At 45.8% G+C, this 10111-nt stretch overlaps 1 long non-coding RNA gene and 3 other non-coding genes across 5 annotated transcripts; all 4 read left to right on the plus strand.

The window, feature by feature from the left end:
* Positions 1-1663: 1663 nt before the first annotated feature.
* On the plus strand, positions 1664-9459 carry LOC739977 (uncharacterized). Of its 2 annotated transcripts, none has more exons than XR_675516.5 (4): positions 1664-2313; positions 3406-3504; positions 5756-5870; positions 7260-9459. It is a non-coding gene; the product is annotated as an uncharacterized LOC739977 (long non-coding RNA). The 2 variants fall into 2 exon arrangements; XR_675515.4 differs by having other exon boundaries at positions 2187-2313; positions 5756-5866.
* Positions 3248-3325, plus strand: LOC112206148 (small nucleolar RNA R38). The gene has a single exon (XR_002940349.2). It is a non-coding gene; the product is annotated as a small nucleolar RNA R38 (small nucleolar RNA).
* On the plus strand, positions 5573-5656 carry LOC112206149 (small nucleolar RNA R38). Its single transcript, XR_002940350.2, has one exon. It is a non-coding gene; the product is annotated as a small nucleolar RNA R38 (small nucleolar RNA).
* Positions 6102-6173, plus strand: LOC112206150 (small nucleolar RNA R38). The gene has a single exon (XR_002940351.2). It is a non-coding gene; the product is annotated as a small nucleolar RNA R38 (small nucleolar RNA).
* Positions 9460-10111: the final 652 nt, after the last annotated feature.

The raw sequence follows: 10111 nt of genomic DNA on the forward strand, positions 1-10111 counted from the left end.
CTCATCGCCATCTTGGTTTTGGTTTTGGTGGACTTCTTTACTGCAAACTGTTTTATCAGCAAGGTCTTTATGACCTGTATCTTGTGCCGACCTCCTATCTCATCCTGTGACTTAGAATGCCTTAACCGTCCGGGAATGCAGCCCAGTAGGTTTCAGCCTCATTTCACCCAGCTCCTATTCAAGATGGAGTTTTCTGGTTCCAACACCTCTGACAGTAGTACTTCATCGCATTGTGAGGATTAAACGAGTTCATACATGTACAGAAACCAGTATAGGGAATGGCACCTGGTAAGTGCTATGAAGTATTAGCTATCACTACTATCTTGTCTACAGTAGGTCACCAGCCCGCTAGCAGCTTTTGGGAAATTCCACACTTAGAATTCCCACTGTAAATCTCAAATGAAAGGAACTATGTTTGCAGGGATAGAACACATTCTTCCTTTCAGTATTACACAAAATAACGTGTCTTCAAGGGTAAGGTAGAGAAACCTAATGGCCAGAATTACTGCTGAATGAATTAATGATTATTTGCTGAAGACTTACTGTGAGCATAGCAGGTAAATACCAAACCCTGCACTGTTAAGAAATTAAAAAGAAAAAAATAAAAATAAAAAGAGGCTGGGCGTGGTGGCTCACGCCTGTAATCCCAGCACTTTGGGAGGCCGAGACGGGTGGATCACCTGAGGTCGGGAGTTTGAGAACAGCCTGACTAACATGGAGAAACCCCATCTCTACTAAAAATACAAAATTAGCTGGGCGTGGTGGCGCATGCCTGTAATCCCAGCTACTCGGGAGGCTGAGGCAGGAGAATCACTTGAGCTTGGGAGGCGGAGGTTGCCGTGAGCCGAGATCGTGCCATTGCATTCCAGCCTGGGCAACAAGAGCAAAAGTCCATCTCAAAAAAAAAAAAAATAATAATAATAATAAAAAGAGACTTCTGCTCTTGAAGAGCTTACAATCAAATGAAAGGAGGTAAACATAAGCAAATGTGGTAATTTGAAGATAAGTATCTGCAACATATTACCATCTGCAGGACAATATAACCCACACCGAAGGCCACAGAGATCACTGTTAATGGGTGGATGAGAACAGGGAGACTGGAATGGAGAAAAGGCTCTCGGTCTTGCAAACTTAAACTAGCTTTCAAATAGGTGCAAATTCTGGCCCTGATTGTTGATGTCGTTTTTGCCTTATTTTTATTTCAAAAATGAAGCCAGACCGGGCGCAGTGGCTCACCTTTGTAATCCCAGCACTTTGGGAGGCCAAAACAGGAGGACTGCTTGAGGCCAGGAGTTTGAGACCAACCCGGGCAACATAGTGAGACCTCATCTCTGCAAAATAAAAATAACCAGCTGGGCGTGGTGGCGCTCGCCTGTCGTCCTGGCCACTCAGGAGGCTGAGGCGGGAGGATCACTTGAGCCCAGGTGGTCCAGGCTACAATAAGTTATGATTGCACCACTGCACTCCAGCCTGCGTGCCAGGGTGAAACCTTATCTCAAAAACAAACCAAAAAAACCCAGAAACAAAAAAAAATGAAGCCAAGGTGTTTGCCTGAAAAATAACACTCAGAAGAGCAGTGGGTGTTACATCATTCTCCGTTCTTTTCGTAATTCAGCTCGTGACACTTGCCTTTTTTTCTCTTCTCGGAATGCCCCGGGCCCCTGGGCAGCCGCGGAGGCCGAGCCCCGTCGCTCTCCAGCGCCCCTTGCCGCCCGCGCCTCGGCTTCACCGGCCTCGCCCCAAACTTAAAAACACCTGAGCAGGAGGTTGAACGATTCCCTCGGAATCTCCTCTTCACTAACCCAGCGAACCACCCCAAATGCCCCTATCCTCCCCCAAATAAAATCCGCAGAGCAATTAACAAAGATATTCGGCCAAGCCCCGGTTTCCTCATCTGTCCCTGCCCCCTCGAACTTTCTGTGCTTCCCCAGTCTCGACCAGGGACAAACTGTGCTGAAGCTCAATGACTTTCTGGCAGAAGTGAACCTCCAGCTTCGTTTTCTGACAGCCGTGGTTCTTCACAGGCCTGGTTTCCCACTCCGGACCCTCCACTGCCCCTGGTGGCGGCCACCATCTTACCCCCAGCTCCAGGGTCGCGCTGAGGACGCGGCCAGCCCCCAGCCACCGCAGTTTTGAACTACATTTCCCACCAGCCCTTTCTCAACATCGCGAGAGTTCCGGAGACATTGCCGAGAAGACTTGCGCGCAGGCGCGGTCTCGCGTTCTTTTCGAGGTCGACCGCGTGGCTGGAAGACATGGCCACTCCCGTCGGTGTTGAGCACGGCGAGCAGTCTCAGGCCTTTAGTGATGATGGTAAGGCTGCCTGAGTGGGAAAACGGGGTCTTCCTTGACACGACACTAACATACTTGGCTTCCCTTCCTCAGAGACGAAGTGGTGACGATAATCTCGGTTTCTCCCTCATAGGGTGGTTAGGAGGGTTAAAAGTACTGGATGAGAAAATGCTTTCCAAACGTTGAGAAAATGTTACTATGTGAAGGGAGAGAGCTCAAGCCTGTCCTCGGCGTCATAGGGCCGGCTTCTGCGGGGGAGAGCGCCTAACAACCTGGGCAGCCCCGTGCGCCTCCGCCGCGCGTGTGCTGAGCGTGCATGCCCAGGGGTCTTCGGTGCCCGCGCACGGGCAGACTCTGACGATGGTGGTTCTTAATTCAGCATCAGGAGTGTTAACGTGTGAAGACGTGATTCCGCTTGGAGTGCCTTGAGGACGGCCCCAATCGGTAGTTCATATTTAGCTTTACAGATAGGAGTCAATAGGATTGTAAACTTCTGGAAAGCCGTAGTTTTAACAACGAGCCTTTTTTCCTCCCCCAGAGGCCTTTCTTTGTTTGGCATCTGCAGAGACGGTGAAAAGCAGAGCTCCAGGTTGAAGGATCAGAGTAATAGATGGAGCCCTTAACATGAGTAAGAGTGGGTGCAGGCAGGGCCTGAGTGGTCACTAGAAATGAGAAAGCACAGTTGGTGCCATCACATACCTTCACCTCCTGCTTTATTCTGAAGTTCAAGTATGAGAATACGTGTTGACATACAAGCCAGCTATGGTAAGAAGTTACTCAAAATTCAGAATGCTAATTATTTTAATGATAAAAATGAGTAGGGTCTTTGCCCGTGTAATTTGGGGCCACTAGGTGTCATTGTAACCAACGTGGATCCTCGTTAGGGCATGCAGGGATGAAAGAGACATGGCAAATGAATTTTGGATCGCTAGGATTTAGGAATCTTTGTTATTGGCTGAGCTGAGGATGATTTAAAGTTATCCCTGTCTGAAATGGTATCTTTTGTGAGGAGGTCTGACTTGCTGAGGCTCAGCTGTTTAATACAAATCTGGAGAATAAACCTTAATTAAGGTGGTTTCTGTTAGAATGAAGCCTGTTATCCTTCTCTTTTAGATTAAAGGTGTTGGCTGTGGCCTTGAAAACAGTCATGTGAAAACTCATCACCTTAAGGTGTTAAGTGTAAGGATCTTCATGATGAAATTTCTGTAAATGGTGAGATTTTTAGTACTTTCATAGACTTGAATATGCTTATGGTCCTCTTTAAGTATTGGTTTGTTAGTTTTGGGGATGTGTTGGCCTTCCAGGGTTATGATTGCCCAGATAATGGAAGTAGTATGGAATTCCTTTTGATAGGGTCCTTGCCAAGCACTCTCATAAAGAGCATTTTTTGTTTGTTTGTTTTGAGACAGAGTTTTGCTCTTGTTGCCCAGGCTGGAGTGCGATGGTGCGATCTTGGCTCAGCGCAACCTCTGCCTCCCGGGTTCAAGCTAGTCTCCTGCCTCAGCCTCCCAAGTAGCTGGGATTACAGGCATGCGCCACCACGCCTAGCTAATTTTGTATTTTTAGTAGAGACGGGGTTTCTCCATGTTGGTCAGGCTGGTCTTGAACTCCCGACTTCAGGTGATCCGTGCTGGGATTACAGGCGTGAGCCACCTCGCCTGGCCATAAATAGTATTTCTAATGTCAACCCCATATGAGGTAAATTTTTTTCCCCACTCTGCTGCTGAGTAAGTAAAAGTGAGGCGTAGAGAGTTCTTTTGCCCAAAGTTATACAAGCAGTTAGTGAGTTAGACTGGCAGTTCTGAACTGGGGAGCGATGGTGTTCCTGGCATCTGGTGAATGCTACTATTAATAAATACCCTGGCTGGGCCTGGATATTTATCTCATGCCTGTAATCCCAGCACTTTGGGAGGCCGAAACAGGTGGATCGCCTGAGGTCAGGAGTTCGAGTTCGAGACCAGCCTCGCCAACATGGTGAAACCTTGTCTCTACTAAAAATACAAAAATTAGCTGGGTGTGGTGGCGGGCACCTGTAATCCAAGCTACTTGGGAGACTAAGGCAGGAGAATCTCTTGAACCCAGGAGGCAGAGGTTTGCAGTGAGCTGAGATCGCACTGTTGTACTCCAGTCTAGGTGACAAGAGCGAAACTCTGTAAATAAATAAATATCCTACAATGCATACAACAGCCTGCATGAGGAATAATTGATCCACCCAGTATGTCAGTAGAGCTGAGGTTGAGAAACTCTTGTATACCACACGTTAGGCTAACTAGAGATCTGAGCTCTAGTCTCAGCCTATTTTCTCACCAGAGTCTTGTTTCTTCATTTGTGAAACAGGGTTAGTGATTTCCAAACTTGATTATTACATCAGAGCCACCTACAAAGTGTTAAAATATACACATTCCTGGGCCTCACCTCCAGGCATGGGTGAGAATGGCTCTGGAGTGGAGTCCAGGAATCATGTGGCCAGTCCAAGAGCAAGTGGGTAGTAACTAGATCAGGGGTGTCAATCTTTTGGCTTCCCTGTGCCACATTGGAAGAAGAATTGTCTTGGATCACACATAAAATAAACTAACACTAATGATAGCTGATGAGCTAAAAAAAAACAAAAACAAAAACATAATATTTTAAGAAAGTTTACAAATTTGTTGGGCTGCATTCAAAGCCGTCCTAAAGTTTACAAATTTGTGTTGGGCTGCATTCAGAGCCGTCCTGAGCCACATGCAGGCTGTGGGTTAGACAAGCTTGAAGTAGATGATCTGATCTGTTTTTAGTGCAAGGATTTTATTATAGTGAGATTATAGTGCTGGCTATTTTTAAGTAGCTCTTGGGCAAATCTCTAATCCTCTGTCTTAAAAAACTGAAAGCCTGGAGGGCACAGTGGCTGACGCCTGTAATCCCAGCACTTTGGGAGGCCGAGGCGGGTGGATCATCTGAGGTCGGGAGTTCGAGACCAGCCTGACCAACATGGAGAAACTCCGTCTCTACTAAAAATACAAAATTAGCCTGGCGTGGTGGCGCATGCTTGTAATCCCAACTTACCTGGGAGTCTGAGGCAGGAGAATCACTTGAACCTGGGAGGTGGAGGTTGCAGTGAGCCGAGATCGCGTCATTGCACTCCAGCCTGGGCAACAAGAGTGAAACTACTTTTCAAAAAAAGAAAAAGTCACATACTTGCTCCACAAAGAGTTTGCGTGAGGGAAGTGAACAATTTGATAAGAAAAAAATAGTTTGCGTGTGCTGTGGCTGTTAGTGCTGTGGGCCAGCAGGTTGGTGGGAGCTGAGTCCATGATGATTTCAAGTTATCCCTGTCTGAAGGCAAAGAAAGGCCTTTCTGTGTGGAATTTGAATATCTGAAACTCAGTTTCCCAAGTTTGCCTTACAGAAATTTTAAGCTACTTGAGAGTTACTCTGTGTGTATCTTCTTAAGTAGTTTTTTTTCTTAATTTCTCTTCCTTCCCAGGTGCAGTCAGCCTCAGTTTCCAAAGCCAGAAAAGGATCCTCTAGAAGCCACGGTGTGGCAGCTGCTCTGAACCAGGACCTGGACCCGGACCCAAAGTGCCATGTCTTCAATGTGAGTAAGTAGACGAACTGGTAAACAGGCTTGGTTTGGTTTGGGGGAGTGGTAATCTTTTTTGCTTCCCCTGCTCTGGACTTAAAGCAATGGGGGCAGGGAGACTTTAGTAGCGTTTTGTTGCTAGGTGTCTGCAATAAGAGACGAAACTGAACTGCTTTGCCGGAAACAAGTGAAATGATTGCTTTCCTGTTTGTAAGCTTTGTTTACATCTTTCATATCCGTAAGAAGTCCCACAAGCCTATGATGGTTAGTTATCCCTGTCTGAAAATCTGGACTGAGGGAAATAATCTATTCTGAGGCTTAAGGGTTTGGCTCCATGGTTTTTTTGTTTTTGTTTTCCCCCCCCTTTTTTTTTCCCTCAGCATATCCTGCTGAGAGCCCAGTCTAGAGCATCATTCCTCTAAAACGTGAAAAGCAAATGAGTGATTGTCCTGCTTTCTCTAGTCCTTTGATTATGGCTCTGAGGGTACAGGCTGTGTGAGGTGGCAGAAATGCACAAGTACCCCGGATTTGATTTATGCCCTTATTGTGGAATGAAAGTGCTTGTTACATATTTCAAGAAAATGAATGCGCTCTTAGAAACAGATTGGAATGTAGGATGTATGCCAGCTTGTGGCAATGAGAATGCTTAATGACTCTGACCTTGCCTCTGCTCCAGGGTCCTGACATTTAGGGGAAACCATGGCTGTTTGGTTTCTATGTGCTTTGTTAAGGACGCCAGGGAGGTCTCCTAAGTTTGTAGCTTAGATCCTGTCTGAATGTCAGGACTGGCATGTGAGCAAGAAAGAAACCAAGTGGTGCTGGAGAGTGGGGTGCTCAGCTTTGTTCCCATTGGAATGCCAGGCTTGAAGTGCACACAGATTGCCTTTCTTTTCTGTTGAAAGGGGAGGTGTGTGCAAACTCTTTGTATTTAAGGTTGTGTTTTTGCTGGACACCAAAGAAGCTGTATTCTGGGTGAGATTTAATGAGCCTAAAAACTGGCCCCAGTAGTTTACAGCCTGCAAGTAAAACAGTGAAAAGGGTAGCTTATCAAGTGGTTATTGTCTGCTGAGTGGACTTGACTACAGAACTCAAGTAAACCATAAGATTTGACTTGAAATGTTTCTATCCAGAGGGAGTGCTTTCTGATAGTTGTTTACTGGCCTCTTACCAGAAACTGCTCCCTCAGAGGTACTGTCTCCTTAAAATGAGTCATCCTGGATCCCCACCAGCCTGCACCAAAATGGTGTGATAGTGCCCCGTTACGCTCCCGCAACGTGCACATGCCTGCCGGTGGTGAGAGTGAGTGCTCTTGGACTGACTGCCTGTTCTCCCAAATTAGTTGTTATATAGCATTCAGTTTTGAGTCACTTCCTTGGCTGTTACTTCAAATTATTCTTCTGTTCTATAGGTTAGCTCCCAGCGATGCCAGATGGGATCAGCACAGCCCTGCCTCTGCTGCTAATTGTTCCTCTAAAGTAATCGCCATGCATTCTTCGGGCTTCACCTTTAAAGGAATGAAGCAACTGAGATTATTCTGGAAAACCTTTTGGCAGTTGGTGAAATTAGAGTACAACTAAGAACATTTTCAGACCTCCACTGTGGATGACCTGGGTATAATCTCACAAATCGATGGGACTGCAAGGATTGTAAACTGAAATGAACATGATTATACTCTGTTGGAAGAGCCTAAGAGGAAACTGATGCCATGAGTTTCAGAGAGTAATGCTTAACCCCAGTTACACAGGATGCCGTCTTGTGTTTCCTCTTGTTTAGTTACCCACTACAGTGATTTTGTGATCTGCTAATGGGTTGCCACCCACAACCATTGCTTTAGCACTTTTCCTTCAAATCAATGAAGGATTGATAAAAGTTCTCCTGGTGTCTCCGCAGAGTGGCTTCCAGGAACAGATCTTTGCATAGAATATCAGTGGTTTCCTTTTTTGTTTCAAATAGTGGTCAGAAAATACCCAGTGTTGACTCACCAAGGCAATCAGCTTCCTTTTTCCCTTTTTTTTTTTTTTTTTTTTTTTACATTTTATATTTTTGCTTTATTTTATTTTATTTTGTTTATTTTTTGAGACGGAGTTCCACTCTGTCGCCAGGCTGGAGTGAAGTGGTACAATCTTGGCTCACTGCAACCTCCACCTCCCGGGTTCAAGCAATTCTCCTGGCTCAGCCTCCTGAGTGCTGGGACTATAGGCACGTACCTTCTTTAGTAGAGACTGGGTTTCACCATGTTGGCCAGGATGGTCTCTATCTCCTGACCTTGTGATCTGCCTGCCTCAGCTTCCCAAAGTGCTGAGATTACAGGCGTGAGCCATCAGACCCAGCATTTTTTTTTTAATTTAAATTTAAAATTTTTTCATTTTTTTGAGAGGTTTTTTGTTTTGTTTTGTTTTTGTTGTTGTTTTTGAGACAGTCTTGCTCTGTCACCCAGGCTGGGAGTGCAGTGGCATGATCTCTGCAACCTCTACCTCCCAGGTTCAAGCAATTCTTGTGCCGCAGCCTCCCAAGTAACTGGGACTACAGGTGCACGCTACCACACCTGGCTGATTTTTTATGTTTTAGTAGAGACAGGGTTTCAACCATGTTGCCCAGGTTGGTCTCAAACTCCCGAGCTCAGGCAATCCACCAGCCTTGGCCTCCCAAAGTGCTAGGATTACAGGTGTGAGCCACCACACCCAGCTATTTTTTCTTTCGTTTTTTAATTTTAAAGTTGGGGGGGATTTCAATTTGTTACCCTGGCTGGTCTCGAACTCCTGGACTTAAGCGATCCTCTGGCTCCAAGCCCACTACTAGTCTCAGGTTTCTTTACTAAAAGATCACTACCTTTTTTTCTCTTATCTGCTGCCATGTGAGATGTGGCTTTCACCTTCCGCCATGATTGTGAGGCCTTCCCAGCCACGTGGAACTGTAAGTCCAATAAACCTCTTTTGTAAAAAAAAAAAAAAAAAAATCACTATTTAAGATACTAGGATGGATTGTGACTGTTGAGGAGTACTTACATATCCTACATTTGACTACATTCTTTCCAAACCAAGTATTCTATCCAAAGGAACATACTGCTATCATAGAGACCAAGGAGGGACTGTTTAAGGTTGCCAAGGTGAAGCGAGCTGAGAGGCTTTGTCCTCGTGCCAGTAACTCTGAAATCTCTCTTAATTCCTGCTGTCCAGGCAGCAGAATGCCATGGTTTCCCCAAGTAGGTAGCTGCTTTAGCAATTAAAGCCCAAATGTCTGTTCTGTTGATCAGAGGTCTCTGAATTTCTGAAGTGGTGTTTCGTTTCTGGTGACTGAGTTAATCCTTTACAATCCCTCTTGTAAAGTGTGCTAATAGAAAGAATCCACCTTTCAAAGCTGCAGAACCAGACCGTTTCCTAAATTGACCAACGTAACTGATGTGCCTCGGGAAGTCTCTTGGCAGCTGTCCCTGTGAAGACCCCCCTCCTGCCCCCCCAGCTGCTGCCTTGCACACTGAAGCATCTCAGACTGTGCAAAGCCATGTAGTCATCAAGACAGTAAATCCCAGGGCTTGGTTAAGTGCTGTGTGATAACTTGTTTGGATGAGACTTAACTTAAAACCACTTACAATAAACTTGGGAAACTACCGTCAGCTGAGTTCAAATTTACTGACGCCATGATATGAGGATGAAGGTTTATTACCTGGTGACATCATCCTGTTGGTGATAAGGTGGTGATACATCTCTAATGGGACTTCCCTCGGTGGCAGGCAGGCTGCCAAGCAACTAACCCCCATCAAGTGCCAGACGCTCCCAGTGTTCTGAAAGTCATCTCCATGCTAAACAGCCTGCGTTTTATATGATTTCTCTACCCAGCCAAAAAAAAAATGGTCCATCATGTACGCAGTTATCTAGTCTTAAGTTATATTCTGGCTTTTTTCTCCCACTTTATTATGGAGCAGAAGTAAGCCTATCATGTTCTTAGAAAGGCTCTTAAGAGGTGTCCTGGAGTCCTTGAATCACTTTAGCCTCTGGGGTAGGATGTGCCACAAGGAGGATTTGGGCTGGAGCGTGTGTGTTTGCCTTTGACCTGGACTGCTGTCTGATCTTGCTGAACACTCCACCGACATTTCCTAAAGTTGCTCAGGGCCAATCCAGCAAAGCAGTCCATTTTCCCTTGGCCAAGATTGAGATGTATTGTTTTAGATACAGAAGAGTTCTTGGATGAGCCAAGGACAAGCTGGGGTGTCCTATATTGAACAGACCTCGATGAAAATCTTGAATTCACCCCAGTGCCCTC

This window comes from Pan troglodytes, chromosome 19 (assembly GCF_028858775.2).
Source record: "Pan troglodytes isolate AG18354 chromosome 19, NHGRI_mPanTro3-v2.0_pri, whole genome shotgun sequence".
Lineage (NCBI taxonomy): Eukaryota > Metazoa > Chordata > Mammalia > Primates > Hominidae > Pan > Pan troglodytes.